Genomic DNA, 6,748 nt, shown 5'->3' on the forward strand with positions numbered 1-6,748 from the left:
GGACCATGTTGGCAAAACTGCTGGGCAAAAGCATCCTGCATCCAAAGTTTTATTTCATTCACTCAGATGCATTCAATAAATCCCTGCTATGTGCCAGCTTCCCTCCATCATTACAGTCTGCTACCTAGATCGAGTGGAAGGACTAGAACTTAAACAGAACTCTGCCTCTAAACTTGTAAAGGGAATCCACTTAGGTAACCCCAAAGGTGGTATTTCCCAAGGCGCTTTGCTTTGTCCAGACCCAATACAATGTCATGACATTTTGCACTGACTCAAAGATACCAAGCTACTCACCCAGGTACACTGTATAGGCTTTAGCAAGTCAGCTCACAAGGGCATCCATGCCTGAAGCCACCCACAATATTACAGACTTGATGGCTTTTAGGGAGATGAGTGAAGTAAGCCACGACACTGACCTTCCATCCCGCCTTATTTTGTTTGGTAAAATAAGTCTACATACTTTGTACATACTATGTATGTATGTATGTGTATATATATGTATACATATATACACACACACACAGAAATACCACATATGGATACTTCTAAATACCTTATATATGCTATATGGACTATGTATGGATAGTCTATATACTTTAAATCATGAAAAAGGGATTAGTTTTATAGCAATTACAGGTGTCAGTCACTACACAGTATTTACTTGTTTTCTTTTAAATCAGCACATAGCTGGGTGTGGTGGTTCACACCTGTAATCCCAGCACTGTGGGAGGTCGAGGCAGGAGGATCACTTGAGACCAGAAGTTTGAAACCAGCCTGGTCAACATAATGAGACCCTCATCTCTGCAAAAGAAAAGAAAAAATGTTTTTAGTTAGTTGGGTGTGTGTTAGTGCACACCTGTGGTCCCATCTACTCAGGAGGCTGAGGCTAGAGGATCACTTGAGAGTAGAAGGTCAAGGCTGCAGTGAGCCATGATCATGCCACTGTGCTCCAGGCTGGGTGACAGAGAGAGATCCTGTCTCTAAATAAATGAGTAAATAAAATAGCACATACTAAGTACTATGTAAGAGTCATAAAACAAAATACATATATTCCAGGGACTAATCTAATGACCAAACTTAGTTTAGTCTCAGTCTTCTCAGGCAGATTTGACATAAAAGCCATGTGTCTATTAATGATAATATGCTACATTTAAGAATATATCAGAAAATAAAAAGCTGGAGAAGGGTTTTCCAATTAGTGTGGTGCAAGGCTTAAAACACATCGTAGTAGAAGTTGCAACCAGTCTTTATTATAAGAAATACACTCCCAAATTCCAGATTCTTCTGAAGTTTCAATGACTGGCATTCTATGCTTACTTCTGTACTAAAATGTTTATTTTATTAGATTTCCCCTCCCATCCGCCTTGCCTCACTCTCCATATGATGCAGCTTGACAAAGCCCATCCAGATAGTTATTATTACATTTATAGTGAACTATATTACTTTCAACAAATGGTTGGGTTTTTCATTTAGTGCAAATGTGTATCTTGTATATTGTGAGTACTCTCATTATTGGTATCTACTGTTCTATTAAAATAAAGGGGAAACATTATGTACAAATTTAGGAAATGCTATTCTCTGAAGCAATCCTCTATGGTCCATTTGTTCTGGAGTGGAATCAATGCTGAAAGTTGCAAGGTATCATCAAAAGTTTATTTACATTCATCGTCTGCTTGTTTCCCACACAAATATATTCTGTGTTTAAGATGTATAAAGCCGAGCCAGGCCTTCTCACGCTGTTTGCAGTAAAATACGGCTTACCACGTCTCTCGGAGGAACCACTGACAAATGGGCTCTTGTTGTCCAACTTTCACTCTGCTGAGGGTAATGATTCAGTGGTTCAGAAGGTTAATTCCTGGAGATAGTGTTGTCTTTGGCTTGAACAGATGTTGGTAGTGCTTTAATGTGGTTATCAAACTAGGCTGCCCTTCATTCTTTGCTCTCGGGAGCCTAGGGCATTGTTCCACAAGGCATTCCAGCCCCCCTCTATGGAGATCCAGCAGAGCTGAACATACCACGGCATTACTCCTGCCAGCACAGGCTCCTCTGGGGTCACTGTGGATACTGACAATATACAGCACAGAAGCTGATAATGACAGACTTGATCTTTAAAAGATCTGTAAATATTTGTAAATGCATAATGATTTGAAATGCCTTTTGACGCTCTGATTCAATAATCTGTAAAACTACTTACGCATTAGATGTTCAAATCCCTGAATAGCTCTATGCACTGGCCTCTCAATGGCTTACTACATATCCTAATATCTTCTTGGCCATATCAATCGCCAAAATTGCTTGGAATAATTGCTTATATAGTCAGGGTGTTCATGTCTACCAAATGGAATCGACATTGGGCAATAATCCAAATATTCAGCAAGTTCAGTTTTGCTACTCATATGTAATGATGAAATACACTGCAACCAGCTTAGTGGAAGAAAGAGTTCTCTAGACTAGAAGAGACCATTTCCACCAAAGCACAGTTTCCTATTTTTCTGCCAAATTACTATCAGTTCAATGCCATTGAAATTGTAGCATCCCAGTAACACAGTCCCATTTCAAAAATCAAACTATAGTTGTTGACAACTTATTAAGTGTCTAAGCACAGAACAGAATAAGAAAAAAATATAAGAATATCCTGCTCTTATGGAACTTAAGTCATTTTGGAGAGGCCACAGTTACATGTATGAAATAACTGGAGAGCAATCACCACCAGAAGGAAGATGACTTAGTAATAAAATGTATGAGATTGTCTGAACAGCAAAAGCCATGAATGTCACAAAAGAGAGAAAGTGATTATGATAATGATTGATGTTGATGCTCAATACAGTTTTATCGACGTCTTACTCTGAGCCAGCCCTGAGTTAGGCCCTGTGGATACAAACATGAATAAAACAGAGTCCTGCCCTCAAGGAGTTCACAGTCCAGTAGGGGAAAAAGAACTGTGAACAGATCATTTCAATAAGATGGGGTACCACTTTAGTGGTCTTGGATATGATCCAGAAGAATTCTCTGGATTACCAGCCTGGGACTCCTGTCTCTTCCCTTACTTTCTCCCAAACAAATGGAATCTCTCTGTGTGTCTCTGTTCTGAACCACCTGGAGCTGGGGGTGGGGTAACACAAGCACCCATGTGGCCACCACCAGTGGGACTGTACTGGGTAAGACCTGAAGCCAGCACAGCACTCAGTTTCACCCAAGACCTGCTGTAACCAGTATCTGGCTACTGCCTACATTCGCTCAAGGTCCTAGGGCTCTACAATCAGCAGGTTGCAAAGCCAGTCAGGTTTTTTCCCTTCACTTCAGGGTAGTGAGTTCCCTCAGGGCCCAGGGAGTTTCAGAGATGCTATCCAGGAGCCATGGACTGGATTCAAAAACCTTACAAGTCTACCTGGTGTTCTAGTCTACTGTGGCTAAGCTGGCCCTCAAACCACCGCCAACACAGTCCTTCCCACTCTTTCCTCCCCTTCCCACAGGCAGAGGAGCCTCACCCAGCGACCATCACCACCACAGGCCCTTGGGAAGTATGGCCAGGCTACTGCTGATGTTCGTTTAAGGTCCAAGGGCCCTTCAGTAAGCTTGTGGTGAATGCTGCAAGGCCTGAGACTCACCTTTCAGGGCAGTGGGCTCCCCTCTCACCCAGCGCAGCCCTAGAAATGCCATCCAAGTGCGAAGACCTGGAATTGGTGGTCCCAAGAGCCGACTTGGTGTTCTGCTCCACTATGGCTGAGCTAATACCTATGCTACAAGTCAAAGGTCCCTTTACTTTTCACTCTGATTTTCTCAAGCAGAAGGATTCTTTCACCACAGCCACCACAGCTAGGAATGTTCTGGGTCTCACCTGAAGACAGCATGCCTCAGTCTCACCCAAGGCCCCTGGCATCCTACCTGGGTATCACTGTTGGTTTTTGAGGGTCCAAGAGCTCTTTAGTCAGCAGGTGATAGTTTCTGTTGACACTGGGTCCTTCCCTTCAAGGCAGCATGTTCCCTTCTGGCCCAGAGCGTGTCTAGAAATGTCCAGGAGCTAGGGTCTAAAATGGGAGCCTCACAACTCTGACTGATGCCCTATCCTGCTGTGACTGAGCTTATATCAAAGATGCAAGACAAAATCCTCTTTATTCTTCGTTCTTCTCTTCTCAAGTGGAAGGAAGGGGTCTCTTTTGGAACTGTGAGCTGCACTGCCTGGAGTTAGGGGAGGGGTGGTGCAGGCACTGCCTAAGCACTCCCTTAGCTGCCTTGGCTGGTGTCTCAGCAAGTTGCATGACCCCAAGTCCACCTGCTCTGAGCCCAGCTCAGCACTAGGATTCACCTAGGAGCTGCAGTCCTTGTGGCCTAGACTCCTGTTCAAGTTTATTTAGGGTACCCCAGAACACTTCAGCCCACAGTGATGAGGCTTGCCAGAACTCACGTTGCAACTAATGGAACAGAAGATTTCCCTCTGGTTAGGGCTGGTCTAAATGCTCGGTGTCTGCTGTAATTCTCTTCATCATTGCTTTATAATTTTTAGTGTATAAGTCTTTCACCTGTTCTCTTATTTCTAAGTATTAAGTCGACTGGTTTCAGCCCAGTTTGCTTTCTGCTGTTACATGGTGGCATTGAGTTCAATGCAAAGTCTGACAATTGCTTTGCTCTCCCCTCCCCCAAGCACACAGATTCTCCACACCACACAGCCACTTCTGAGGGGTTGGGGAAGTGTGGCACCAGCAATTCAAGACTGTCATTCTTACCCTTTCCAATGTCCCTTTCAGCAATATGACACTAAAAACAGGTACTATAATTGCTCACCTGACTTTTGGTTCTTATTAAGGTGATTTTTTACATAGATAGTTGTTAAATTTTGTGTTCCTGTTGGAGGGACAATTAGTGGAGCCTTCTATCCAGCTATCTTTCTCTTCCCCCCATTGCCATTGCAATTTTTAGGAATTGCATTCAATCTATAGATCACTTTGGGTAATATGGACATTTCAACAATATTAATTCTTCTACTCCATCAACACATTTATCTGTTTTCTTTAATTTTCAATGTTTTATAATTTCCTAAGTATTTTATTCTTTGTGTTTGTGTGTGTGTGTGTGTGTGTGTGTAAATGGGATTGTTTTATCAATTTCCTTTTCAGAGAGTTTAGCATTAGTGGATGGGAGCAGCACTTTTGATTATTACACAGACTGAATGAGTCACTATTGGCATTTAGTAGTTGAAGACCTGGAATCCAGACATACCTCACACAACAAAGAATTGACTTCTTTCAAACATTATTATTATTGTTGTTGTTGTTATTATTATTATTATTATTATTATTAAGATGGAGTCTTACTCTGTCACCCAGGTGGGAGTGCAATGGTACAATCTTAGCTCACTGCAACCTCTGCCTCCTGGGTTCAAGTGATTCTCCCACCTCAGCCTCCCGAGTAGCTGGGACTACAGGCATGTACCACCAGGCCAGGTTAATTTTTATATTTTCAGTAGAGATGGGGTTTCAACCATGATGGCCAGGTTGGTCTCAAATTCCTGACCTCAAGTGATCTACCCACCTTGGCCTCCCAAAGTGCCAGGATTACAGGCATGAGCCACCGTGCCCGGCCTTCAGGCATTATTTTTGAAGGTCCCACCAAACTTCCATGTGGTAAGAAATCATTTTTACAAGTATCAGAACCTTGAACCTAGCTCCATCTTACATTTACATTGGTTTTAGCAGATACTGCATTTTCCAGAAATGCAAATGGTGCATATATCCAGGAAAGATCACACTGTGCTTTTGTTTTTAGTTCGCTACTCTATTTAGGGCTGTCCATTTCAGAAGATCATCAGCTATGATAATGCTTATGAAATTTCGGTTGGTGACACAAACCAGTAGTATCAGCCTGTATGCGGAGCTGCTGCTTTCACACAGATTCTACATATAGGTGCAAACATCTACTATAGTTAAGTGTGAGCCATTGTGTATGAAGCAAAATGTATTACAATTACTTTCCTTCTATTTCCCCTTCATATTACAGTTAGGGCATTTTGTTTCTTAATGTTTAATTATGGGTGTAAGTGTGTTATAGCAATTAATCTCTAACTTTACTGCATGTATAGACCACATGTGAATCTTATTGAAATACAAGTTCTGATTTAGCAGACCTGAGAGTGGAGCCCAAGATTCTGCATATCTCACAAGCTCCCAGATGATGGCCAACATGCTGCTGATCTGGGATGCTATTACACTTTGAGTAGTAATGGGCTATAGTAACTGCACATTTCTTTTCAGGATAGTAAAGAGGCCATTGTCAAATAGGTATTCTATCCAAGGGACAGAGGGTCTGATGTGGTTGAGGATGACTACATGAGGCAGAAATTCAGAGCTCTAAAACTACTTGAGGAAATAATACCCCCACAATAGACAAGCTGAGAGCTAAATCATGAGTGAACTTCCATTCACAAGTGCTACAGAGAGAATAAAATATCTAGGAATACAACTTACAAGGGACGTGAAGGACCTCTTCAAGGAGAGCTACAAACCACTGCTCAAGGAAATAAGAGAGGACACAAACAAATGGAAAAACATTCCATGCTCATGAATAGGAAGAATCAATATCGTGAAAATGGCCATACTGCCCAAAGTAATTTATAGATTCAATGCTATTCCCATCAAGCTAACCATCTGATCTTCGACAAACCTGACAAAGACAAGAAATGGGGAAAGGATTCCCTATTTAATAAATGGTGCTGGGAAAACTAGCTAGCCATATGCAGAAAACAGAAACTGCA

The sequence above is a fragment of the Mandrillus leucophaeus genome, unplaced genomic scaffold, assembly GCF_000951045.1.
Source record: "Mandrillus leucophaeus isolate KB7577 unplaced genomic scaffold, Mleu.le_1.0 Scaffold668, whole genome shotgun sequence".
NCBI lineage: Eukaryota > Metazoa > Chordata > Mammalia > Primates > Cercopithecidae > Mandrillus > Mandrillus leucophaeus.